The sequence below is a fragment of the Plecotus auritus genome (assembly GCF_963455305.1).
Source record: "Plecotus auritus genome assembly, chromosome: 3".
In the NCBI taxonomy this organism is placed as follows: Eukaryota; Metazoa; Chordata; class Mammalia; order Chiroptera; family Vespertilionidae; genus Plecotus; species Plecotus auritus.
The window spans coordinates 197,622,578-197,649,393 of NC_137772.1; positions in this window are offsets into that span (position 1 = coordinate 197,622,578).

Consider the following 26,816-nt stretch of genomic DNA (forward strand, 5'->3'; position numbering starts at 1 on the left):
GGCCTGGCCTGTGGGGATTGGGTTAAAACCAGCTTTCTGATATCCCCTGATAGGTCCCGAATTGCCAGAGGGCACAGGCCAGGCTGAGGAACCCCACTGGTGCACGAATCTGTGCACTGGGCCTCTAGTCTATAATAATAAAAGCATAATATGCAAATTGACCGAACGACTGAACAGCACAACGACTGTCCAGACAACCTTCCAGATGACCATGCTATGACATGCACTGGTGCCAGGCCAGCCAAGGCTGGTGCAATGTGATTGGTTGGGGGACCCCGCCATTGCCCCATAATCACCCTGCAGAGGGAGGCCCAGGCTCTGCGGTGTGATCAGTGGGGGGGCTCTGTGATTGATCGCCTCAAAGAGGGAGGCCCAGGCCATAGGCTGGCAGGGCGATCGATTGGGGGGTAGGAGGGCTCTGTGATTTCTCCAAAGAGGGAGGCCCAGGCTACCAGGCCAGTGGTGCTGTGGCAGGTTGGCAGGGCCTCCCTCTGCTAGGCGATCTATTATGGAGCCTGGCTGGGTGGGCAGGGCTTCCCTCTGTAGGGTGATCGATCTGGGGGACATGATCGATTGCCCCACAGACGGAGGCCCAGGCCACTGGTCAGCAATGCTGTGGTGGGTGTGCGGGGCTGGCCAGCGATCGCCCCGCAAAGGGAGGTCCAGGCCAGCCAAGTGATTGCACCCCACGCCTGTCACCCACAGAGGGAGGCGACCGGTGGTTGGAGAGGGGGGCAGTGCCGCACAAATGGCAAGCAGAGGCAGCGGCGGGCAGGGCCAGCCACCGGCAGCCTACCAAAGGGGTCCCGGATTGCAAGAAGGCGCAGGCCAGGCTGAGGGACAACCCCTCTTGTGCACAAATTTTGTGCACTGGGACTCTAGTATATATAAAAAGTGTTTTAATGCAGGAAATTGGCTTACATGACTGTGGGAACTGGTTGGGCAAGTCTGAAATCTGCACATGAGGCTGTCAGGAAGGGCTGGCTGGAAACTCTGGCAGGCGCTGATGTGCAGAATTACTTCTTTCTCAGGGAAACCTCATTTCTACTCAATCTTTCAATTTATTGGATCGGCCAACCCAGATTACGGAGGATAATCTCCTTTATTTAAAATCAGCGGATTGTAGATGTAAACCATATCTACAAAATATCTTCACAGCAATACTTAGTTTAGTGCTTGATCAAATAACTGGGGACTGGAGCCTCGCCAAGTTGACACATACAGCTGACCATCACACTCTTCCTCTGAAATGCAGTTTGGGATTAATGACATGACTAAGTTTGAACATCTATATTGAACATGACAGAAAAATAGATTGCTTTTTCTGGATTTTCTGGGGCAATCCCAGAGTCAAATATCTTTTATTAAACCTAAGACACTATTGATTGTAAGACACACCATTGTTTTTTTCTACCACTAGTAAAGAAAAAAACTGCCACCAGTTAAACTGATATGCCATCCTTATTTCAGCTACGTTAAAATAATAAAACTGTGTATATTAGAATTGATGGAAATGGTCTATTCTGTGCTCTTGTTAGACTGTGTGCAGCTAGAACCATGTGTCAGACCAGTTTCCATTTTGATTCAGAAAATAGGATCATATTACACATAACACATGTTTTTGGATTGTTTGCACTGCTGTCTGGCCCAAGAACTGAAATTTAGCCCTGTGTAGAGTTTATGGAAGTATCTCCAAAGGTTGGGTGGGGTTGGAAAACTTTCTAGATGGAGAGTGGAGGTTGGGAGAGGAGTCCATTTCCCCGGCTCCTTGCCCTCCTTCCTCCACTGCCACCTGAAGCAGGCAGGATGACAACAGTAGTCTGTACCATCGTTGGTCTCTCATGCTGAGAATACTTCTAGCTGGTCACTGGTATATGGGCTTTTCCTACTTTCTTTTCTTCCTCTTCGATAATCAGAGAGTTCAGGGGGCGGCCAACCTGAGATATTTCATAGGCTGAGCTCAAATATTAAGAGATTGCTTTTATTTCATGATAACTACAGGAGCGTCCAGTTTTTATTTAACCGCTTTTGAAGTATGCTAGCTCATAATTTAGTTTAACTTTAGGCCATCAGGGTGACAAAGCCTGCCTGCTGTCCAATTTAGAGTTACAGAGAAAAAATTGGGTGCCATGATTCTAATCCAATGAGAGGAAAAATGACATCTGGAACCCAGCCGTGTCATCATAATCGGTGAGAGTGACCTCCATGCTCTGAGGGAGAGGGTGGCCATTGCCAGGGCCGAAATTTCAATCGCCATTATGAGTTGGAACTCTTATGTGTAGCAAATGTTTAAACAGCATTGGGTGTAGCCTACTGTTTGTAGAAAACTGGCTCTGATTCCTCACTTCAAAGGGGCCAAAAAGGCACATGAGAACCATGCTTTGTTCAGCATAATTCACTAATCTTGTTTACCTTATTTTATCATATTTTATGGAGTCCACAAAGGAATCTTGGTTTTGATACAATGGGCTCAATAAAGTAAGACATAGTACAGACTGCCTTAAGAGTCAATTAGTGGGAATATAGTGCTGAAAAAAGATCAGCCCACTTTTATTTAAAATGATAGTAAAAATATAAAGAAAGATAAAAATGCAAAAACAACTGCATCACTTTTATCTCTAAAGATCTAGATAATAATTTAGGATATATTATTTGTACTGTTTAAAAAAATGACACCATAAGCTCTTCTGGTTTTGAAACTTGCCTCTTTCTTTAGTGGTTTTCTTTTTTTGAAAAACAAACTATGAACAATTTTAATGCTGAATTTCCTACCTAATTTGTCAACCACTAGAGATATTAGTGTAGATACAATGTCAAAAGAAAAAAACAAAATCCTTAAAGGAGAAGGAATAAGTACACCTCAAACATTAGTGCTTCTGAGAACAGCTGTTAATACCTATTGTGTTGAAAATCTACTTAAAATGTACAGGAGTATACAATAGCTTCATAGCAGCCCAAGGAGAAGCTCAGGTGTCCAACATACAAAGTCATCTGAATGCATAAAAGGTAGTATTGTGGCTCAAAAATATTTTTCATATTAAAGGTACTAGGAAAAATAGAACAAAATAATAGCTAAAGGTCCAAGGTTTTTCCATATAAAAGAGGAAAAAGTAATTTATAAGAGAACCTAGGAGCTGATGAACTTTGACACATTTTCATTATTTTTGATAAAATCCTCCCAGGATGCCTCTGATTTTATTGTGAACTCTTATTTCACCCATACCTTCAAAAGTATAGCTCTGAAATGTGCACAAGTCAGGAGATACAATTATGAGTGGGCTATTTAAAGTAAGTCTGTTACTTGAAAAGGAAGGGTGCTTATTCAATGAAAGTATTTATTGAGCATATTCTATATATAAGACATTGTCTTTGGGCTGTGCAAGGTGCAAAGATGAATAAGATAAAGTTTGAGTCCTTGGGAAGCTTACAGAAGACAAAAGAGAGAAAACTGTAAAAGTAATTATTCAATGTAAACATAATTACTCAAAAATAAAAAGCAAATCATGCAAATAAATGCAGTGGATGTAATTCTTCCTTATGAATTCAGCTCCTTCCTCTTTTCAGACTTGAAAGCTGGGCACAATCCTGCCTCCTCACTCCTGCCCCTCACATTGTCAATATCATGTTCTTAATTTTGGAGCATCCCATTAGCCAAGTCTGGATTCTAAGTAATAACTTGCTGTTTCCCCCAGTTTTCAACAGTGCTGAGAGAACAAATGAGCAGACTTCTAAGTAAATGAATGTGTTAGGATCTTTTTCATATCTTCCCACTTAAGCCATTCTTTTCAGCAAAAGCTAGTAGTACTGTCTTCTCTAATAAGAATTTATGTCAATGCATTGCATCAGTTACAATTTGACTATTATCTATAGTTGTAGAGACCCCATTAGGTTTTGATTCTAGAAAGCTTTTGAAAAATATAAAACTTGAGGAAGTGATGGGTAATTAGTTTACTAGACATGATTCAGCTAGTTTTCTGTTGCTGGTTATGGAATCAGACATGCAATGGCTAAATGTTGATCTGAGAACCAGAAGGAAGTGGTTGTAGTGAGGCTAGAAGAGGAGGAGGGTCAGCAGGCACAGGGCAGCAGGAGGGGTTCAGTTACCTGCAGGATGTATCATGGCCTCGTGGGGAGGATACAGATTCTGAAGTCAGACACACTGGACTTGAAGCTAGTTTGTTGTACCACCTCAGACACCCAAGTTCTTTAAGCTTCAGTTTAATAATATGTAAAATGGGTTTAACACCTCAGAGTTGTTGAGTGTGTTAAGTGAGACAACAAATGACAGCATGGGTTATTTATGATTTCACTAGAGGCCCAGTGCATGAAATTCGTGCACAGGGCGTGTCCCTCAGCCCAGCCTGCACCCTTTCCAATCTGGGACCCCTTGAGGGATGTCCAACTGCTGGCTCCCAACAGCTTGCTTGCCTGCCTGTCTGATTGCACCTAACTGCTTCTGCCTGCCAGCCTGATCACCCCCTAACCACTCCCCTGAGAGCCTGATCGACACCTAACTGCTTCGCTGCTGGCCCGATTGCCCCTAACTGCCCTCCCTTGCCAGCCTGATCACCCCTAACTGCCCTCCCCTTCCAACCTGGTTGCCCCTAACTGCCCTCCCTTACAGGCCTGATCACCCACAACTGCCCTCCCCTGCCAGCCATCTTGTGGTGGCCATCTTGTTTCCACATGGGGGCAGCCATCTTTGACCACATGGGGGTAGCCATCTTGTGTGTTGGAGTGATGGTCAATTTGCAGATTTACTCTTTTACTAGATAGGATCAGGTGTCCTCAAACTACGGCCTGCGGGCCACATGCGGCCTGCCGAGGACATTTATCCGGCCCGGGTGCCGCTGCCTGTCCTGCTTAGCAGCCGACTCATCCTGGGCCTGCAGTGCGCATAGGAATTTGTTCATAGTTTTTTTTTTTAAACTATAGTCCGGCCCTCCAATTGTCTGAGGGAGAGTGAACTGGCCCCCTACTTAAAAAGTTTGAGGACCCCTGGATAGGATGGTGTCTGATGCATAATGAGTACTCCATAAATGTCAATACCTCCCCCAGGGCAGAGAAAGAGCACTGGAAAGAAAAAGGGCAAAGGAAATGCTAAGGGGAAAAAGAATGGAAAATGGAGTCCATAACGTGGCTGGAGGTGGGGCTGAATTTGAGTATTTGTTAACTATAGAAACATGGTATTGTCTAGGAGAATAATTATCTTTTTGTCCAGGCTTGCAGGTAAGTGGGTGGAAGGACTAATGGATTCAGGTTTAGGAAACTCAGATTTTAGGATCAGGTCCCTCACCAAGTAGCATGACCTTGGTAAAAATCCCTGACCCTCATTGAGCACCCATTCCACCATTTGTTAAATAAAGATTTCATTTAAATGATCTCCTCCAGTTCTAAAATTCTTGATGGAATATTTAAGATGAAAATAACTGAGAACCAATTTAATGTATTTCATCTAAATGGTGACCTTGTAACAATCAGGAACAAGTTTAAGAAAGTTTTATTTACAAAGGAACTATTATAAAAACTGAGGTAGTTACTGTCCTTGAAGTGAGATAACAATCATTGTAGGTCGTTCTTAATTCTAGAAGTTGGGCTAGTAAGACTCCTTGGGCACATTTTTCTTATTAAGGGAAACATTTGGAAATATAAGACCTCTTGCTGTCTCTTGCCCTGGGAGAGTGGGTTAAAGGGGAATTTATATGGGGATCCCAGTGGGCTTTCTTGAAGGAAAGAGTTTGAGGACTCTTCTTTCAGAGACTTGAAATTAGGGAAATAAGTCTTCAAGCTTTGTTATCAAGAAAAGACCCTTTAGTGGTTGGACATTGTCCTCCCACATTCATGTACATTGGAACCTGTGAATGTGACCTTATTTGGAAATAGGGTCTTTGCAGGTGTAATTAGTTAAGATGAAGCCATACGCATCTCTTGGGTGGGCCTTTAAATCCAGTGACTGGTGTCCTTATAAGAAGAGGAGAGAGCTCAGGGATGCACAGGATGAAGAGAAAATGTGAAGATGCAGGGAGAGACGGAGTGGTTCAGCTATAAGCCAAGGAATGCCAAGACAGCTGGGAACCACCACAAGCTCAGAGGCATGACACAGTGTCTCCCTCCCAGCCTCCAAAAGGAACCAATGCTGCTGACTCATTGATTTTATACTTCTGGCCTCTTGAATGGTGAGGAAATACATTTTGTCGTTTTAAGCCACCCAGTCTATAGTACTTTGTTATGACAACCCTAGGAAAATAATATAAGCCCCAAGGCCTTGGAAAGGAGCTTCAGGGGAAATAGGGTAGCGTTAGTGTCCAGGACCCAGTGCAAGAGCCTGAAGAAGGATTGGTTGCAATAGAATAATCTGAAAGCCCAAGCGTGAGACATCATTTGTCCTGGGCAGACATTGGAGTCAGCATGGCTATTACTGAGACAGTTAACAACATCCATCAGTGAGCCTTTGAGCCACATTTTGTGGCAGAAACTGGGATCTGCAGCTCAGCTCTCTCTGACTAATGTAGATTTGACCCCTTTGGACTGAACGAGTCCATAAAAGTCATGGATTATTTGCCATTGAGGATGGGTTGAGCCTGAAGAGGTAGATATTGAGTGTCCTCTTATTTAGAGCACCTGGATGCTTTAGTTATTCATTGTAAGTGAAGCCCTATCAGTGGTCGGCAAACTGCGGCTCGCGAGGCACATGCGGCTCGCGAACCGCGGTTTGCCGCTCTGTTGACTAATGAGTTGCTGACCACTGCCCTAGCTGGTTTGGTTCAGTGGATAGAACGTTGGCCTGCGGACTGAAGGGTCCTGGGTTTGATTCCGGTCAAGGGCACATACCTGGGTTGCAGGCTCGATCCCCAGTAGGAGCTGTGTAGGAGGCAGCCAACTAATGATTCTCTCTCATCATTGATGTTTCTATCTCTCTCTTCCTCACCCTTTCTCTTTGAAATTAATAAAAATATTTTAAAAATTGTAAGTTAAAGGAGACTTGATCATGTTTATCCTGAGTTGGTAAAGCCAGCTGTGCTGCTCATACCTGTATAACTTATGGGGTAGGTTAGATGTACTTATCACCTTTAAATAGGTTTGGACCTTGAAGCTTGGAGAGATTAGGCAATTTGCTTACTGTCACACAGTATAGATTTGAATTTGGGCCTGAATTCAAAGCCTACTCTTTTAATGGCTGTACTTTTCCTCCTCCTATACCCATTGGGAAGCTACTGGATCTCCCATCATCTCATGTAGAAAATAAGTGCAGCAGACCCATATGGGATTTGGCCAGGAAGGGCAGTCTGTACTCCCAGCCAGAAGCAGGGGTCTGAATATGGACAGGAGCAGGGTGGAAACCAGGAAGGGTTGCTTGGAGCTGGAAACTAGGTGTTGGGTGGGTCAGATTGAAACTGGGCCTCAGAGATCATGGCAAGTTGAAATCATAGGGTGGGGTAGCATGGGTGAGTCTAGATGTAGGAGCCAGATAGCAAGCATGGCCCAAATAGGACTGGGTTGTCATAGAAACAGAGACAGCTCCAAAGGTCAGAACCTGGAATCCAAACCAGGTCAGAGCAAAATGGTGTCCGAAGCGACCGTTGGAGCAGAGGGGTGCCCGTGCGGGGCCTGGTTCACAGGTTTCCTTTGAAGGTCTGGCTGCCACTTTGGCTGCTTTTGTGCCTCCTCACTGCACAGGAGAGCTCACTGGCCCCTGAGTACCTCAACTGCATTTTCATTCTTCTGAGAAGTAAAAGACCATCCATATCCTCTCTTTAGTTTATTAGCCTCCAATTGAATGCATTCAGTGACAGGTGTCCAGGTAATGGCTCTGTCTTTAAACAAACTGTGATGGTTTTTCCCTTGTGTGGTACTAAAACTTGGTCCCAAATCATCAGAGTGCTTCTCTTTCTCCAGGGTATTAGCCTTTCAATGTTTAGTCATAGACACTGTGTGGAGGAATCTGAAAATTCTCAAGGTTTAAACAGCAGAAATTCTGATTCTCTACATCTGAGACAGGGCCAGAGGAACTGCATTTAGAAAAACTCCCGAGGCGCCTTCTCTGTGCAGCGAGGGTTGGAAACCACTCACTTAGCTTCATTCATTGGAATCCTGTTGATTCTACCTGCTGAATATTTCCACAAACAGCTGGGAAGGCTTGCCCCTCCTCACCATGCTTGCTATTTTAGTGTCAGCTTTCATCATTGGCTTCTTGTATTATCACTGATCTTCCCATTTCTAGTCTTTTATCTTTTTTCTTTTTTATTGAATTTATTGGGGTGACATTGGTTAATCAAATTATATAAATTTCAGGTGTACAATTCTATAATACATCCTCTGTATATTGTATTGGGTATTCACCACCCCAAATCAAATCTCCTTCCCTCACCATTTATTCCCCTTTTACCATCTTCTACCTGTCCCTACCTCCTTCCCCTCTAGTAACTACCATACCATTGTCTGTGTCTGTGAGTGGGTTTTTCCCCCCTTAATTCCTTTTCCCTTTTCACCAGCTCTACAACCCCCCTTCCCTCTGAGAGCTGTCAGTCTATTCTCTATCTATGAGTCTGTTTCTATTTTGTTTGCTAGTTTATTTTGTTCATGAGTGAGATCATATGGTAGTTGTCTTTCTCTGACTGGCTTCTTTCACTTAGCGTAATGCTTTCCATAGTCTTTTAGCCTTTTAATGTGTCCTCATGGTTGCCAAAGTTATCTTTAAAACTGCACATATGAGCATGGCACATCTTGCTCCCCATCCTCCAAGTACTCTCCTGTGCAATACTAATGAAATAATAATAAAATAAACAGACATCCAATGGTGTACTGGGCCTTTGGCAGTAGGCCCCACCTATCTCCTTCACTTCCTGCCTGTGCCTTGGCCATGTCCCATCACTTGAGATTCTCTGATGCTTCCTACTTTCTCAACATCTGCCTTTGTATTTGCTTTTCCTTTGACCAAGAATGTTTCTCTTCTTGCCTGATGAATTTCCTATTCGTCCTTCTGCATTCAGCTCTAGTATGGCCTTCACAATAAAACTATACAAGATTCTCTGCACCACATAATTTGTTATGCAGTATTTTGACTTAGCAGTTTTGGTCATTTTTACCCTGAGGATATTTTGATTCTAGGAACAGTTTTATACACCATAATTTGATTAGAATTTCACATTGATGGAGCCTAAAAAAATGAACCATTTACTTTTGAACTTAAAAAAAATTCTAATAAATTAGTAAAACATTTATTCTTATTCCATTACTGACCTTTAGGGCATTGCTGACCCTCCTTTCTGGGGCTGGGTTGAGAGGGGATATGATTTTGCGTTTGGGTAACGATGAGACTGTAGACCTGAGTAGAGTCAGAGATGAAGGAAGGGTCCATGATGGAGTGAGGATTAGGGTCAGAGACTTCTGCTAATATGCAACACTGCTGTTTATATATTTATAAAAAGAAAAAACATATTTTGACATGCTTCTTTCAAGTTAGCCATGTGTTATGGATTGAATTGTGTGTCCCTGCTGTGGCTTTGTTCGGAAGGAAGGACATCCGGTCTAATTAGCATATTATACTTTTATTATTATAGATAGTCTTTGCAGATGATCAAGTTAAGATGAGCTCATTAGCATAGGCTCTAGTTCAGTAGGACTCTGTCCTTATAAAAAAGGAAAATTTGGCTTTAGCTGGTTTGGCTCAGTGGGTAGAGTGTCAGCCTGCAGGCTAAAGTGTCCCAGGTTCTATTGCAGTCAAGGGCACATGCCCGGTTTGTGGGTTCGATCCCCAGTAGGGGGCATGCAGGAGGTAGCTGATCAATGATTCTGTCTCATCATTGATGTTTCTATCTCTCTCTCCCTCTCCCTTCTTCTTCTATAAAAAAGGGAAATTTGGCTGCAGAGACAGTCATACAAAGAGGAGAGACTATGGGAAGAGACATAGGGAGACACACTGTGAAGATGAAGACAGAAATTAGGGTGATGTATCTATACGCCAAGGAACACCAAAGATTGCCAGCACACCACCAAAAGGTAGGAGAGAGGCATGGAGCAGATTTTCTTTCACAGCCCTTAGAATGAACCAGTGGCCACCTTGATCTTGGATTTCTAACCTCTAGAACTGTGAGACAGTAAATTTCTGTTGTTGAAGCTGCCCAGTTTGTGGTGCTTTGTTATAGCGGCCCTAGTAAACTAATACACCATGTAAAACACTTGTATCAAGAAGGCCTGCTTAAAATGTCCTGTTTCAATGTCCCTTTTTGTTTCCTGACATCCACACTCATGTCCTCCAGGCTTCTGAGGCCTGTCCGTTCAGCCATCTGCAATCATTTGCTTTGTCCAGTGCTGTATTTCTACCCCATGATTTCTCAGTGGAGCCCGGTTATTTTAAACATTCTGTTCTCATGTCAATCGATGAAGATAAATACAGTCTTGATTTTGGATGAAAAGAAATATCTTGTTTCAAGGTGAGTTGCCTGTCCTCTGAACTCCCAGGATGTCATTACTCTGTATGTGAATAGACTGCAACTTGTCTAACTTGGGCAGAAGATAGCCTGCTAAGGCCAAAAGCTTGCTTTTTAGTCTATGTTTTTAGTCCCCAACATGTTAAGCCTAGATAATTTAGGAATAAACAAACCAGATGGGCTGAGGATGCTGAGTTTGACAATTAAGCAATTGCCCTGGTTCTCAGAGTTCTGTGGCTGGAATTGAACTCTGCTTTGGTCTCCAGGCCATGTGCTTTCTGTTATACCACAAAGAGCTCTAGCAAATGCACTTGGAGTGCTTTCCTCTTCAGGCAAAATTCCTCTGTTCCTCTATAGCTGTCATGTGCACAGGTTTTCAAAACTCTCATTATACTGGTCACTCTCCTTTGGGTAGACTTGATCTTAAATAGGGGCATCTAAACTGAACACAATCTTCTATCACCATCACCTTCCTTGATACAGACATTAGGCTGGTATCAATGCCACTTAAATCTGTTGGCACATTCTGGCTTATCAACCTACCTCCTGTGCAATGCTTTTTCACACAGAAAGTTCATCCAAGTCTCTCTCACTCTCTATTCAATTGATGTAAATTTTGAACTCAACTACACGACTTTCTAATAATCCCTGTTAAATTTTACTCTTTTCCCTAGTGTTCTGGTTTGTTAAGATAATTTTATATCTCAGTGTATTGTCTTAATTATATTAGTTCTCTCATTCAGTTTTGGGGTGTCTGAAAATATGGTAAGAGTATTGTTTATGTTTTCAAGTCACTGCTAAAAACGTTGAATAGTTGGATGTTTACCCAGCACAGAATAGCAGGGTAATCATCAACTCTCCATTTTACTTGTTTTCCATGTAGCGTTGGCTCAAATCAGCATGGAGCTGGAAAGCAGAACAAAGCCCTTTCAATATGATGCCAGGCAGGCGGCTATTTGCACACACTTGGGTAGCTGACAGTGAGATTTTGGAGGGTTACAGATTTCTTCCTCACACAGCTGTTTGTCCAGTCTCGGTTGACTGTGTTCTGCTATGGCAGTCTGGCATGAACCCCTCCTTATCCAGCTGTTATAATGGAATCTGCCAGACTGATGGCTATTCATTGTCAAACTTACCAGTTGTAGAAAAATTTGCCTAAACTGCCCATTTATTTATTCATTTAAAATCCTACTGATAAGGATTTTTTAAAAAAAGTATATTTTTATTGATTTCAGAGAGGAAGGGAGAGAGAGAGAGAGGGATAAAAACATCCATGATGAGAGAGAATTATGGATCTGCTGCCTCCTGGACGCCCCCTACTGGGGATTGAGCCCACAACCCGGGCATGTGCCCAGGGAATCAAACCGTGACCTCCTGGTTCATAGGTTGATGCTCAACCACTGAGCCACGCCGGTCGGCCTGATAAGGATTTTTAAATAGTGAGTTGGCAGACTTTCAAATTTTACTACCATCTTAGGTGACAACTAATTGGTAAGGGATTTAGCTATCTTGGGGTGGGAACACAGGTCTTTCTCAGCTAGGGGCTGTACCCCCGTGGATGCTGGGTATTAGACGGAGAAGATATGAGCATTTGTAGGCATATAGGAGAGTCTTTATTGTAGACCAAGTAGCCATTGCTAACAAGGAGCCATCAGACAAAACGGTTCTTCAAAGTAGCCTCATAAAGCAAACATAGGAGCCATTGCTAACTAAACAGCCCGACCAAGCAGCTAGCCGCTGGCTGCTCAGCGACGTATTTTATACTAGCTCAGACAAAAGAGGCTTCTTGCCAAATAGTGACATCAATATTTGGGTTAGAGAAAAGTACGCCTGTGCAGTTCATACAGTAATATCGCTGTGTCCTTGCTTTTGCACCTGCGTAAGGCAACTTGGCTTTGAACATCCGGTGTACTCTGATTAGGGTCCCCACACTTGGGATATAATATAGTAAACAGTGGAGTACATGGGATTTCTTTTGGGTCTACTTTCAGTTATGCTTACTTGCATGTGTGGCCTTAGCTAAGTTATTTAACCTCACTGTGCTTCAGTGTTCTCATCTGTGAAAAGAGGATATTAATACTTATTATTATTTAAAGTTTGATTAATTTGTGGTAAGTATTTATCATAGGGGTTGGCACATAGTAGGTAATTAATAAACATTATTATTTCCATTATTTAAGCATAAAGCATTTACATCTTTTAGAAGTGCTAAGGCTGGAGATTATATATGAAATACTTCAATTATACATACCATTGCTAACATAGAGCGCTATGTCTCTATAAATCTTTGTGTGAACATGGGCGTTATTGATATTATTTCACACATTTAAGCAATGTTTCCAAATAAATTGAATGGTTCACCTAATTATCCAAGTCCTTTCACTCTAAGCAAGATTAATGCACTCTTGTAGTATGCCTTGGAGATCTGTGAAATCCAAAAGATGAAGCAATCTCAACAGAAGGCAGCCAAAACTTTCTAAAACTGGAGCTAAAAATACTCTGCAAAGTCCTCAAAAGAATAAAGACTAATTCTGATGAGGTCTACCATGCACTATTAACTAAATAGGAATGTTTCTTCATCTGTACATTTGACCAACGTACTCATTTAAGGAGAGTAAGGAAATTGTTCTTCCGTGGACTTTTTATGGTTCAGTTTTTTTTATTGTCTCATCCTGCCCAGTTGCTTTTAACCTTTTATTTTCTTCTCCTGAAAAGCAGTTTTTCTTGTCAGATTAAGGAAGGGTAGCAGTATAGGTTAGTACACTATTCTTTGTCCTGTAATATGAGGATTACTATAATAATGATTGAAATCAGTAATCAAAATTTGGTTCTACTGACTGAACGTTATATGCAGATGCCATGCTCAGGCCTGCAGGGGATTCAAGGATGGCCAAGTGTTGGTTTCCAGCCTCAAAGCAATTAAAAGCAAAAGAGGGACAATTTCAGGAGAAATTGCCTGAGCAAGACATGGGGGAGGCAGTGAGGATTTGTAAGATGCTCAGAGAATAGTGCTGGAGGAAATGATTTGTTTTGGGATGAAGGAAGTTGGAAAAGGAAGGCGAGGGCCTGACTGTGAGGGCTTGACTGTAATTATTTTGTACGATATTTTCTATTTGATAATTGATCTAATATACCAAGTGTCAGTTTTCATTTCACAAAACACTGAAATAGTGGCACTCAAATCAGATAAAGTCAGTTAAATAGCTTTTGGTATGTGCATCTGTTAGTTTTCTCAATATTAAATTTGCGTGTCTGACATTACTATTTATTAATTTGGGATGAAAGCATGCTAAAACTTATAGAGAAAAGCTTCATAGACAGACAACTCAAAAATGAACCATGTCCATGTCCTCATCTCTAAATTTTAAGTGCTTTTCTCCTCTGCACCATTTGATTCACATTGGAAAATCTTTAACAAACTCAAATAGTTGTATTATGTCACATTATTTCAGTTGAATGGGATCTCGAAGTGATTGAGATCATAGAAAGTATATGAAGATAACATTGAGCCCTGACTTTTAGGACTAATATTTTGCCTTTGGTGGTTACTAAAATTTTCAGATATGGCCATCTCATCTCTGAAAAAGGCATTCCAACTGTGGAATCGGTATGTCACCTACCATGTTCTATCTAGAAGTTTAACACTTATGTTGCATTATCTAGCTCATGCTACTGACACAATCCTCTTTAGGAGTAGATTAGCTGTTCTAGATTTTTTAGAGTGGAGCATCTAAAATATACAAAAGAAACACCTTCCACCAACTCTGATTTTAAAAAAACATGATATCTTTATCTCTTTCCTTGATCTGTCAAAGATCTCTTTTTATCTGAGCAAATGGGGATGAAAAGAAAAGAAGAGATTGAGATTTTTGTCACAATAGGTCTCGGGACTAGTAGTCTCCATTTTTTCACAGCTTCATATTTCTCAAATGATTCATACATAACAAACACCTGTACTTTATTTTCTCTTTTTTTTTTAAAAAGTCACTCAATTATTCCAAGATTGAAACATCAGGAATTACAATGATCCAAGAGCAAAAAGAAAGATAGCATTTTTCTGCAAAATGTACAGGGAACTCATACAACGTAACAAAATGAAGATAAACAATCCAATAAACAAATGGGCAAAGGACCTAAGTAGACACTTTTTGAAAGAGGACATACAGAAGGCCCAGAGACATATGAAAACATGCTCAAAGTCACTAATCATCCAAGAAATGCAAATCAAAATGACAATGGACACCATCTCACACCTGTCAGAATGGCTATCATCAACAAATCAACAAATGACAAGTGCTGACGAGGATGTGGAGAAAAAGGAACCCTCGTGCACTGCTGGTGGGAATGCAGACTGGTGCAGCCACTGTGGAGAACAGTATGGAGTTTCCTCAAGAAACTAAAAATGGAACTCCCATTTGACCCAGTAATCCCACTTCTAGGACTGTATCCCAAGAAATCAGAAAAACCAATCAGAAAGGATATATGCACCCCTATGTTCCTAGCAGCACAATTTACAATAGCTAAGATTTGAAAATAGCCTAAGTGGCCATCAGCAGATGAGTGGGTAAAAACAGTGGTATATCTACACAATGGAATACTACACTGCTGTAAAAAAGAAGGAACTTTTACCATTTGCAACAGCATGGATGGAACTGGAGAGCATTATGCTAAGTGAAATAAGCCAGTTGGAGAAAGATAAATATCATATGATCTCACTCATTTGTGGAATATAATGAACAACATAAACTGATGAACAAAAATAGAACCAAAGTCATAGAAGCTTCGAACAGACCTTCTAACCTAAGAGGGAAGGCAGGGGAGGGGGAAGGTAAGTGATCAACAAAAGGACTTGTATGCATGCATATAAGCATAACTAATGGACACAGACAGTAAGGGGGTGAGGGCATGTGCTGGGGGGTGGGAGCGACTGGGGAGAGGTCAATGGGGGAAAAAGGAGACTTATGTAATACTTTAAACAATAAATAATTTAAATAAAAAATATCTGGACAAAAAAAAAAAGATAGCATTTTTTCATACCAATGTGGTTGCTCCGTGTTAAACAGAAACTTCATGTCTTGCACAGGCACATGCTCATTTTATTCAAGCTTATAAAGTTGTTAGTGATGACCTACTATGTACAAGGTACATTGCTAATTATAATCAGTGATAAGTGCTGTGGATAAAAATTGCAGGCTAATACAAAGGCATATATCAGCGAGAACCAATCTATTGAATCTATTGAGGGCCTCAGGAAGATGTTCTTAAGGAAGCAACATTTGAGTTGAGAGCTGAAAGATGAGTTGCAGTGGGCCAGAATAATGATGGAATAGGCTTGGGAGCCAAGAGTTTCTGCAGAGTAAATATTGCTAGATTTGCAAGGAATCTGAGGTTGGAGGAAGCTTGACGTGTTAGAGAAAGATAAAGAAGGTTTGTGAAAGCTGGAGAACAGAAGTTAGCAGGTGGTATATGATGAGACTAAACAAACAGCCAGGGCCAGAGTTAATAGGACTTTGTAGGCCAAGTTGAAGATTTGGTTATTATTTTAAGAGTTATGGAAATCCATCAAAAGATGGATACTTTAGGCTGGCTATTGATACCACATATTGGGGTTCATGACTAGATTTAAGTTCATTCATTCATTCAGTGTTCACATGGGAATTACATAATAGGGTACTGCATTAGCCGAGGTTACCTTTATAAAAGTCAAAGGCAGGGAAATTGTCTAAAACAAAAATAATTGTAGCTTGCTTTGTTGTGGCAGCAAAGTGTAGGGCTTGGGGAAGGGAGGGACTATCTAACTTTACTGGATAAAAGTTAGGACAGACTATAGAAGGCCTGTCTTTTTAATATATTCCCCCAGGGACAGGCTACATCTTGAAATACAGGTTCAATAAGCCAGAATATGGCAGGGATTTATAACTCACACACACACATACATATATATTCCAAGTTTTCACTAGCCTAAAGCCAATTGCAAGCAGAAAATATGTTTAGATGTGGATAGGTAGTACAGTTAAAAGATGAAGGCCACCAGTTAATTAATTTATTTATTCCAGTTTCATTGAGATATAAGTGATATATAACATTGTAAACTTTAAGGTGTACAATGCAATGATTTGATATATGTAGATATTGCAAAATGATTATCACAATAAGTGCAGTTAACATTTATCACCCAACATAGCTACAATTTATTGTTTTTACTTCTGATGAGATCTTTTAAGATCTACTCTTTTAGCAACTTTCAAATATGCAATATGGCATTGTTAAGTATAGTCAAGCCACCAGTTTATATTGAAGTATATTGTCCAGGACTCATACAAGAGCTTCTTGACATTCGGCCACAGCTGAATCATATTTTAAAATAGCCTGGACTCAACCTCTGAAGTTTTATGGTAGGAAACAATTCCACATTGGCAGGAAGCTGAATTGAATGCCCTATAGATCATTTCCCCATATGCCTTTCCATTGTACAGAACTAATCCATTTTCATTCCAATGATTTCTTCTTCGTTATTTTCAAGCTCTGAAAGCAGAAAAAGATAAACATTTTCTCTCATAAATTACATTGTTTTAACTCAGTAAATTTGCATAAGCCCCAAACACCAAACTCCCTAAAAATAGTTGAAAACATATAGTATTTATGTATCACATCTATTAATAGATTTTCAAGTGATAAATTATGTAGCTTTTGTAGAATGTAACTATGAGAAAGGTCAGCTATAATCCCCACAGCAAAGGCAGAGCCAGAGGAATTGTGCACCTTAATGATCCTGAGACTTATGAATTAGGTCCAGAAAGGGTGAGGAGATCTGGGGAATAAAATAGAATCCCAGAGGAGCCAAATTTGAAGCAAAACAACTCTTTGGAGTAGTGTCTTGACATGAAGGCTTGTGTTAAGCACAAGATGCAAGCCATCAGACCATGTTCACTTTATCCTAAGCCTGCTATTTGATACTCTGAATTGATGATAAATGCTTCTAAGGGACTCTAGGGAGATTGGGCCTGACAGAGTGAAGACATGTTTATGGTTCCCATTCTCTTACCTTTATTTTATTGCCCTTCACTCCATTGCTTCTGCCCATCAAGTGTTCTCATCTCTCTCCTCCTTGTGCTCCCATTTCCTCCATCAAATTTAAAGTAATGGCCTTATTGCCTTTATTCATTCAATTTCCATCTTCTGAAATGATGTCCCTCCTGGTCTTCTAACCAGACTGCAAGTCTCCTAGCAATATAGCAAACACATTCTAAATTTTATAGATCACCAGTTTCCTGAGTATTCATGGCCCTTATGTAAAATCACGTCAGTTACTAAAATAATAACTATATTTTTCAGGGTACAGGTGATTTTCATGTCTATTTTAACAGTGCTGGTTAAGAGTGCTGATATAATTTATTATAAGTAGAGAAATATTCTACATTAAAAATTGTACCTTATAAAAGAAGTCTAAGGAAGATAAACCCTTAGTTCTGTACCATATTTAGGTTTTAAAATATTAAAGTATATCTACAATGAATACTGAATTGATAAATGATCTTTATTATCTATTTCAACATGTACTATAATATTTTCTAGTTTATATTGACAAGTTTCATGAAATTATTGACTTACGTTAAGCAAAATATTGGTCTGTTGACCATTGCCAGAAAAATTCGATTTTTCTAAAATTGCTGATGGTATGAACTTGGGGATGTAAAAATATGAAATTAGTTTATCCCTTTTAAATAAAATGACAAATATTTGGTTACTTAGAATGCCCTAAAACATATTTTTAAAATAATATAGGTTCATGTAGAAAATTAAAAAACACTAAAAGTATATAAAAGTGTAAAATAAAAATCATCAATGACTAATCTCTAAGATAGCTACTGCTAACATTTTAGTGTTTCTAGTTTTTAAAAACTCAGTATTTGACCATTGACATAAAATATATTAAAATTTATAAAATTGTAAGGGGGAGAGATCAACCAAAGGACTTGTATGCATGCATATAAACCTAACCAAGGGACATAGCCACCAGGGGGGTGAGGGCATGAGTGGGGGGTGTGGGGGGAGCAACAGGGAGATAAAGACACATATGTAATACCTTAATCAATAAAGAAAAAATTTTTAAAAAGTTGTGAAAGTGTGAGTGCATTTTAAATATAAATTTTTGGTCTGATCAGTTACAGTAAAAAGTCAAGCTTCTAGCTTGCGTTGTGAAGTTTTAATTTTTAACATTCTTTTTAGATGCAAAGCCGCTGACCTTGAGGATGATTGTTTTAAAAAATATTTTGAAGCCTTCTGGATAAATGGTTTCGCATAGGCTAGCACATATGCTTTAGTTAGAATTAAGGATGCAGTAATTTTTCCCTTCAAATTTTCAGTGAATTTTAAGTGTTAGAAAAACATGCCAGATTGACAGATGATATTAATTTAGAAGACATCATAAACACTGATAAGTACAGAGAAAACCTATCTGCTTTAAGCACACTCAGGAATAACATTCAAGAATTATAAAGCTCAAAACACATATGGGGGAAGTATATCAGGAAAAGATATTCAGCAAACAACAGAGATTGTAGCTAGTCAATTACATAAAAATTGTGCTATATTGGATTGTTAGTAACTGTATATTCATTGGCAATAAACCACAGAAATTCTTCTCACTTTTAGAATTTTGGAATGATCTACTTGTGCAGTTTTGAGTAATTAGCCCTGTATAATATATACACATGTTGGAGGTGATTTAGAAACAAATGCCAAATATTAACATCACCAGAAGAATTAACATCAGTGTCCAAGTACAAATTCATTAAGAATCATGTATACATATCTACAGCATTTCATCATTTAAGTGAGTTGCATGGAGTTCAACCCCAGAGTATAAGTTAAGGCAACTCAAAATCCAAACCATGTTGATATTATAAAGTGAGTCTCCAGAATAATATTTGTTGACTACCTCCTTAAACTAGGTGGAGCTAATGTATTATAATAAGACATTTTGCAGAAGTATGTTTCTGAGTTTCATGTTTCCTTGATTGCTGGTCTTGTCTGGTAGACCTTGTATCCATGTTGGTTCCAGAACTAAGGCAAAAGATTCACTCTGTCATTCGCCACACAATTACAAAATAATTTTTTCAACAAATGTGGTTGAATGAATGAATAAATGAGGAGAGTAAACTCTTTAGATTATAGTAGAGTCATGCATATGAAGGGAAATACTGTGCACAACCAGAAATAAAGCTTTGGTTGTGAAGGCCATGGATCTGTTCAAGAAATATCCAAAAGTAGTTCTTGAGAAAATGTTAAAGGCAACTGGACAAATTAGTAAGCAACACAATACAAAGAGCAATTGTGTATGGGAAAATGGGCAGGATGATTTGATAAGTGTTAATTATAACCCAGCCCAGAGAAAAAGGTCTTTTAGAAATTCAGATTACAAGAAGAGCAGATGCAGAAGGTAGGGGTTTATTTTTGCAACCCTACTGCAATTCACCCTTCATTTGGATCAGGATTGGCTTGGACTCTACATGTAGCCCAGCTGTGTCTCCACCCACTGGGGGAAGAAGGGAGTCAAGATAATTATCCTGCTAATTTGTCTAAAATAGACAAAATTGCAGAAACAGTGTTCTCATTTCCCCCTGAATTATCCAGGTAGGGGGTCCAGCATGATTACGTTTCTGAGGGAATCTTCCTTCCTCTCCATTTTGCATCTGTGTGTGCAGACTCTTTCCCCCACTCTGCAGCTAAAATTTGCCTGCTGCTACCTACTTTGAATTCTGTACCTTTACAGTTTGGACATATACTGTAGTCACTAGATATGGATATGAGAAATTCTGTATCTCAAACACATGCACATGAATACCCACAAAATGGAGATCCATTCCCACAATAATTCTGCTTTGATAAACTCCATATTTTATAAGAGTTCATAACAGCAGAGTTTCTATAAGCTGGCCCAAGGTATGGGGGAAGCTTAATTTAATCTTGTTTTGCTAACTAGACTCTATGCTCTTTGATGTGAAGAACCATGCCATACATTTCTCATTGTAACCTCCATAACACTTCACATGGTACTAGTCACATAGTTGTTTTCAAAAAAGTACTTTTGAAATGGAAATCTAGTTTAGTTCTTATTTAATGTGGTGTAAGCCTTTTAAGCAGAGTTTTGTAGAGTGCCTAACGTGGGAAGGTGAAGCAGGGATGGCGGCATGTTGATCTTAGTCCATTCAGGCTGCTATAACAAACTACCACAGACGGGGTGGCTTATGCACAACGGGCATTCATTTCTCACAGTTCTAGAGGCTGGGCATCCAAGAGCAGGGTGCCAGCAGGGTTGGGTTCTGGTTAGAGCCCTCTGCTGGGCTGTAGACTGCCAACATCTTGCTGTGTCCTCATATGGTGAAAGGGTCCCAGGAGCTCCGTGGAGTTTCTTTCATATGGGTTCTACCCTCATGACCTAAGCACTGAATTTTGGGGGAGGGGGCACAGACATTCAATCTATACCACATGTTTTATAGGGAGCTACTTTTCTCATCCTAATCTCTGCATGCTGTGTTGAGGACAGCAAAGGTAGAGCCAGGCCAGGACATGGGGCTTCTTGGATGGCTATAATAACTTAATGATTCTTCAAATTGCTGTTGCTTAAATATTTCTTAAATATTTACTTCGGGGGGTTACTGAATAAGATGTGAGAGAAGGATAAAGAAGGAGAACCAGTTGTGGCAATACCCAGCTTTTGAGAATAATCACTAGAAAGTCAGTGTCGGCCTAAAACTTGCATTCCCCTCTTTTAAACACACACACACACACACACACACACACACACACACACACACACACATGCCCACACACACAGAGTCTGTGATCAATTAGATGTAGCTTCATTAGAAGGAAGGGTGCATCAGCAGTCCATTACCATGTCTGACCTCCTCTAACCTCCCACCTTCCGAGTTTATTTCTTCTGCCTAAAACCAGCCTTTTCAGAGAAGAGTTCAAGTACAAACAAGTTTCTTCATCGCATTCCTGTCCGGGGATGACACATAGTGTCTCTTTAGAAATGGTCGGTATGTGCAGCCGGCCAGCCACCCTGTGATCTGGTGTAGGGCCGGATTTGTGATGTGAAAAGTTTGGATAGGCCATTTTGCTTCAGGACATGGCTGACCCAAGTACTACAACATAATCAACACATCCTGGGCTGCAACTAAGGTCTCCCCTCAACGCTGGAGAAGACCTTGTGGAGGTTCCCAATATAGAGATGAAAACAGGAACACCTTGGATTGTGTATATTTTTTCTTCCAGAGCTCTGCTGGGAAAGACTGGTTTATTGAAGAGTGTGGATTCTAGTCCCCTCTCCACAATGAACATGGCTGGGGAAGCTGTGGCATGTGCATGGAGTCCTTGGGCTTCTAGAGGCTAAATGCTCAGCAACGTGTAATCAGAAGCCACAAAGTTGCACTTAGCTTCCTTTATAAAAATTTACATTGTTAATGCTGACTCATAATTATGGTATTAAAATGTATTGGTCTAAATCTACATTGGTGTCCTCTGGGATTTAGAAGCAATTACATTTAAAAATAGAATTGTGGTCCACACATAAACAGGAATGATCTTTAAAGTAAATTAAACAAAGGCTCTAATTATAAATTCATTTAATTTGCAGATGGAGAAAATTAACCTTTGGTACATTGGTAAATAAATATGCAGAGAAACAATAATCCACAATTTAATAACATGAACAAAGTATTTCTTATAACCTTCAGGGCTGATGTTTGATCATAGTTTCCATATCACTCCATCTTTTGAATTTTAAAATGTTTGAGAAGAAATTAGTTTGTGGAGAGAAGAGAATGAGTTCTAAGTTAGATTCTGATCACTCTTCCTTATTTATTATTTCTGGAAATTATTATCTTACAGAGGGATTGATGGTATAAAAAGTGAATTATAGAAAACAGATTTACTAAATAAGGGTGTTGAGACTTGGGTATGAGAATCCAGTATACTATAAAACCTGGCTCCCACATTTTATTGAAGTCATTCCTTTTATTCCTAAACTAAATATTATACTGCAGTTAGATTGTACTGAATAAGCTGAAGTTAACCATTTCACTATCTAATAACTCATTAAATAATGGAAATGCATCTTTGATCCAATAAAATAAAAAGAAACATTATTCCTTGTTTACACCATGGAATAGTAGTGGAAGCAAAAGGAGTGCTGCAGAGATAAACTCAAGTACTTTCCTTTTCTGAGTATTTTCACTGTGTCCGTATGGAATGAATGCACAAATACACACTTGTGCATTGATAGATTTTGTTTAAAGCTGTCCACAAAAATGCACTTGGCTTTGCTACGTGTGTGTGGGATGAAAATGCTATCAGTTATTTTTCAGTGAGTATCAGAGGTTCCCTTGAAATTTGGGGATGACTTTTGAAGGAGTCCAATGTTGTTTTGATTATTTATGGCTGCATAGTAAACAACATCCCTTTTATTGTCTCTGCACACTTAGTAGATTTAACTGGGCCGTTCTTTCTCTCTCTGTGACCATGGCTAGAACTGCAGTCATCTGGGGACTTAGTTGAACTGGAACATGCAGTAGGGTGCTCTGACAGCTGAGGCGCCATGGTGATGATGGCTGGAAGGCTGTGTCAGCTGGGATGGTGGGATGACTGGGCATCTCTTTCTCCAGGTACAGTCAGAATCTTTTCTTCTCCATGTGGTCTCTGTGTATGGGCTCTCTAGGTGGCAGCTCCAACAGGAGAGCTGGACTTACTCAGGGGCTTACGGCTCCTAAATATTTAAAAGTAGAAATTGCTTAGCATTCTTAAGGCTATATCATTCTGCTGTATTTGTTGGTTAAAAGGAACCCGAGAACCAGTCCATTTTTATTGTGGAAGGGGGCTACACAAGGGAAGAAATATAAGGAAGAATTATTAATTGAGAACCATTATTGGAAACTAGTTACCACATTCATTAAAAAAAGAAACCACACCATATATGACCATCACATGCTTGCTATAGACCAGCAGTCTTGACTTACAGCATTCATTCCATCTGTTCATATAAAATAGTTTATGAGGATGGCCAACTATTTCAACAATGTATCAATCAGGATGTAGACAGGAAAACAGAGTGCCCAAAAATAGTGTTATGAGCTCAATTGTGTCCCTCCCCAATTCATATGTTGAAGTCCTAACCCACCGTACCTTGCAAGATGACTGTTTTTAGAGATAAGGCCTTTAAAGAGGTGATTAGGTTAAAATGAGGCCATGCTGGTGGGCCTAATCCAATATAGCTGGTGTCCTGATAAGAAGATAAATTTGGACACACAAGAGAGATACCAAGGATGCTCATGCCCAGAGAAAAGACCATGTGAAGAGTCAGCAATAGGGCAGCCATCTACAAGTCAAGGAGAGAGGCCTCAATGGAAACCAATCCTGCTGGTACCTTGATCTTGGACTTCTAGCTTTCAGAACTAGGAGGAAAAAAATTCTGTTTTTAAGCTTCCCAGTCTGTGATATTTTGTTATGGAAGCCTATGAAACTAATAGAAGTATCAAGGGAACAAGAGTTTTTCTATAGAAATTAGAACTTACACAAATGTGAGATAGGTAGAGAAGTGAATAGATGGAAGAGAAGAATCAGAAGATCAGAAGACATTACAAATCACAACAGCCTGAAATAGGGGTTCTCAAAGTTGTGTCTGGGGACACATCAGCATTTTTGAGACCTTTACCAGGATCTCAAAGACCCTTTTGGGAAGTCTACAAGGTTAAACATGTTTTAATAAGGATATCAAGACATATTTTATTTTTTCTCTTTTAGTCTCTCATGAGTATACGGTGGAGAATTTCAGAGGTTACATGACTTGAGATCATATATTGAAATGGAATGTGTGTGTATATTTTGTTAAAAAATTGATCAGTTTTAATTAATAATATTAATAGACATAATCCATATATACTAAAACTCTTTGGGGTCTTCCATAAGAGAACAAAGGGGTTCAAAGACCAAATAGTTTAGAACAAGTTTGATTTTGTTTTTTGCTAATCCTCACCTGAGGATATTTTTTCCATTGATTTTTTTTATGAGTGAATGGAAGGGAGGGGAAAAGACACAGAGAGAGAAACATCAATGTGAGAGAGACACATCGATTGGTCACCTCCTGCATGTGCCCTGATTGGAGCTGGGGACTGAGACTGCAACTCAGATACGTGCCCTTGACTGGAATCAAACCCCTGATCCTTCAGTCTGAAGGCTGGTGCTCTAACCACTGAGAAAATCCAGTCAGGACCCAAGTTTGATTTTGTAGGAGAAACCTAAATGCTGTCTGGTCACTGGAATGGAATTGTGAAAGGGTAGCTCATGGAAACATCTGTGAAAGCTGTTCCTTCCAGAGAACCAAGATGGCGGCATAGGTAAACACCTGTACTCGCTGCCTCTCACAACCACATCAAAACCACAACTAAAAGACAAAACAATGATCATCCAAAACCATGGGAAAGCTGGCTGAGTGGAAGTTCTATAACTAGAAGGAAAGAAAAAAGCGCATTGAGACTGGTAGGAGATGCGGAGGTGTAGAGGTGAACGTGAAATGGGCTGGCAACTGGGCGCGCTGTTGTTTTTTTTCAATCGGGAGGGAGACACAAGCTCCTGATTGCCCTGAACTCCATTTCCGGTGAGACTCTGGGGACCCAGACTCATATGGGGAGAAACTGGACTGTCTGGCATTAGGCCAGAATGTGAAGGCAGCTTTCCCTCAGAGGTGCTCACAGGGATCATTGTTCCTGTGTGGGGGTGCGGGACGTGGAGACCTGGGGACCTCTCCAGTGCAGGGCTGACTGGCAGCCATTTGCTATTTGCTCTTCCCTGGTGATTCCCTGAGACCCCGCCGAACCCAATTTACAACTCTACCCAAGCTGTGCATAGAGGCTTTTGCATATGAACTGCCTGTCCTTTCTCAGCCTAAAAACTAACAAACTGCAGCTTGGTCAGAGAGCTCCAAAGCTTCCAAAAGAAGGCCCAAGGCCCAGCAGAAGCAGCCTGCCTTGCTTCACAGCTGGGCCTCATCTGGGCACTTCCAAACCCCCAACAAAGAGGAGGAATCTGCAAATCTCTCTGTAGCTCCTGCTGGGTGGCCTCAGGCAGTGACTGACTTTGCACTTCCTTGGAGATCCAAGAGCCAGTGTACCCAGTGGTCAGTGTGAGACCATATCAGATTACAACTCTTCACATCCATAAGTGACACACTCAAGAGGCAGCCTCAGTGAGCACCAAAGCCCCACTGAAGCAAGTCCTGCCCCATAAGGGTGTCTCCAGCACAGCAGTTCTTCCATTGTAGACACAGCTGGTCCTCACAGCCAATTGGCCTGGAGGTCAATTCCTCCCAGTGATACCAACAGCAATCAAGGCTTAACTACAACAGGACTGTGCACCCAGCCCACAAAGGAGTGCACCAAGAGTGTCCACCTCAGGTGATTGGGGAGGCTGAGCCACTGGGCCCTATAGGACACTTAATACACAAGGACACTCTATCAACACAAGGAAGCAGCCAAAATGGGGAGACAAAGAAACAGGTCACAAATGAAAGAAATAAAGGAAAGCAAACTACTGGATATAGAGTTCAAAACCACAGTTGTAAGGTTACTCAAGGATCTTCTAGAAACCTCTGAGGAACTTAGTGAGACCTTCAAGGATCTTAGTGAGAATGCAAAAAAAAAAAAAAAAAAAAAAAAAAAAAAAAAAGGACCCGTCAAAAATTAAGCATACACTGACTGAAATAAAGAATAATATGCAGAAATTCAATAGTAGACTAGAGGATCCCAAGAATCAAGTCAAAGATTTGAAATATGAGGAAGCAAAAACACCCAACCAGAAGAGCAAAAAGAAAAAAGAATCCAAAAATATGAAGATAGGGTAAGTAGCCTCTGGGACAACTTCAAGTGTACCAACATCCAAATTATGGGGGTGCCAGAAGAAGAGAGAGAGCAAGATATTGAAAACCTATTTAAACAAATAATGACAGAAAATTCCCCTACCTGGTGAAAGAAATAGATTTACAAGTCCAGGAAGTGCAGAGAACCCCAAACAAGAGGAATCCAAAGAGAACCACACCAAGACACATAATTAAAATGCCAAGAGCAAAAGACAAAGAGAGAATATTAAAAGCAGCAAGAGAAAAACAGTTAGCTACCTACAAGGGAGTACCCATATGACTGTCAGCTGGTTTCTCAACAGGAACGATGCAGGCCAGATGGGAGTGGCAAGAAATATTCAAAGTGATGAATAGCAAGAATCTACAACCAAGATTACTCTACCCAGCAAAGCTATCATTTAGAATTGAAGGTCAGATAAAGAGCTTCACAGACAAGAAAAAGCTAAAGGAGTTCACCACCACCAGCCCAG